Source organism: Dipodomys merriami, unplaced genomic scaffold (genome assembly GCF_024711535.1).
Source record: "Dipodomys merriami isolate MVZ:Mamm:240054 unplaced genomic scaffold, mDipMer1.0.p SCAF_2690, whole genome shotgun sequence".
NCBI classification, from domain to species: domain Eukaryota; kingdom Metazoa; phylum Chordata; class Mammalia; order Rodentia; family Heteromyidae; genus Dipodomys; species Dipodomys merriami.
In genome coordinates this window covers 20,197-22,252 of record NW_027204149.1, presented here as the reverse complement: position 1 = coordinate 22,252, position 2,056 = coordinate 20,197, and the positions used below count along the sequence as shown (strand labels likewise).

General features: G+C 32.7%; 1 pseudogene; it reads left to right on the top strand.

Annotated features, from left to right (window-relative positions):
* Positions 1-675: 675 nt before the first annotated feature.
* On the top strand, positions 676-775 carry LOC138837259 (U6 spliceosomal RNA; annotated as a pseudogene).
* Positions 776-2,056: the final 1,281 nt, after the last annotated feature.

Sequence of the window (2,056 nt, the reverse complement as noted above, 5' to 3'; positions counted from 1 at the left end):
GGATGGTAGACAGGCCAGGACATTTGGTAATCATGCATGTGAAAATTTTTTTCACCTTCTTGGCTTTAGCTACTATTGAAATGTTAGGTATAAAAAACTATTATATTTTGATAAAATACCTTCTAGCCTAAATGATTCTGTCTTAACTGTTTATCTCTCTATGATCCCTTTTAACTAATATTAGTTTTGTTCCAATAAGAAAATTTATGCTGTCAGGGTAAGATATTCTGGTTGGTCTGTTGCTACAGGGAAGAAGAGTAAAGGGTCAGGTAGACATTTGTACCAGTAAGACATCATTTAGGAATTTTTAAGCTGCAGAAGTTTAGAAGTAGCTCTTAAGCAAGACTTACTTTGAATCCATTAGCTCCACAAAGCTAACTCAGTTTATAAATAAGTACTTGAAAAACAATCATCTTTGGACCTAGCTATAAAGGCTTCAAAGTATGATCAAATTTAAAATGAAAAAGACTTAAAATAGTCATAGACAAAAAAAATTGCAAATGTGAGCAATCGACCAAACAATATAAGCTTTTCCCAATATACACAGAATTTTAGAGAAGTAAGATCAATAACATTTTTAGGAACAATAAGGTTTCCTAGTTACAAACAGTCAACCAAGGATATATGCCTGTATAAAGATTGCATCAATAACTACTTAAATTTACAGGCTACTACATGCTTCAGCAGGACGTTTACCCAAATTACTACAATATAGAGATTATCATGGCACTTGCACAAGGATGATATGAAAATTTGTGAAATACTCCATATTTTTCATTCTTGAGATGCAAGAAATGAAAAACAGTTATTAAAAATTGATTACAAAAATACAAGTCGTTATGTCGAAAAATGAACTTTACAACTTTGTGCGGGTGGAGGGGTAGCAGGGAGGATTGAGTGGGGGAGCAGGTGAAGGATGGGAATGGAAGGGAAGGGTAAATACAGGAGGAGGCTACAATGCTTGATAAGAAATGTACTCATTATCTTGCCCATGTAATTGTAACCCCTCTGTACAGTATTTTCACAATAAAAAATTTAAAAAGGCAAATGTAACAATATACGTAATTCATTGAACTGAAAGTTAGTTTGACATCAGTGCGTTAAATCCTCACCTTAGAATGGCCTTTACATAGCATAATCTTTACAAAACATTTGAAATTGGATAACATTGTCATTTTATCCCAAAGAAATAAAATACTATAAGGACCTAGGAAAAAAAAGGAATCTTAAACTTTTTCTATATGGAATGCTATCTGAAATAACACATTTATTAACGAACCTATATATTATAAAACAATGTATAATTCAAAGTATTATATCTAGGAGAGAATTAAATAGATTATGGACATTATACAAATAAAATACAGAGTATTTTAAAATATACTTTTTTCATACAAGCACCAGAAATATTTTTAGTTTCTGTACTACTCATTTCAACAGATAAGTTAAAGTGATTTCTGATTTAAAAATCACAAACCCTGCAGAAATCATTATAGATGTATACAAACAACTCTTGAATACATTTTGACATCAGTCAGGCAATTCACTTGAAGAATACTATGGAATCCATGAATTTTTAAAGTAAGATATTGCTGTTGCTTTGTATTGTGAAAATATTTTGTACAGACACAAAGATGGATTGGCATTTTTGAAATTTAAGAATCTTAACCAAACCATTATGAGTTAGGAGAACAATTTTTACAGCCTTCCACAATTTAAAAGAGGTAGTGATACATATTTATCCTTTTGGCAATATTAAATGCAGTTTCTTCCAAGTTGTTCTTCAGACCTGGTTTGATATAATGCTTCAATAGAAGGCGATCCAGCATATCTTCGCTATTTCTATTCCAAGCAGCAAGATGCAAGGGAGTCAAGAGGACTTTAGTTTGGGCATTGGTATCTGCCTCAATGTGAACTAAGAAAGCAGCCACTCTGGTATTATTCAATATATAAGCACTGTGCAGGGGTGTCTAGCCATTCACAGTAATTGCATGAATATCTGCCTTGAGCCACCAACTCATGGACAATGTCTAAGTGCCCACTGGAGGCTTCCCGA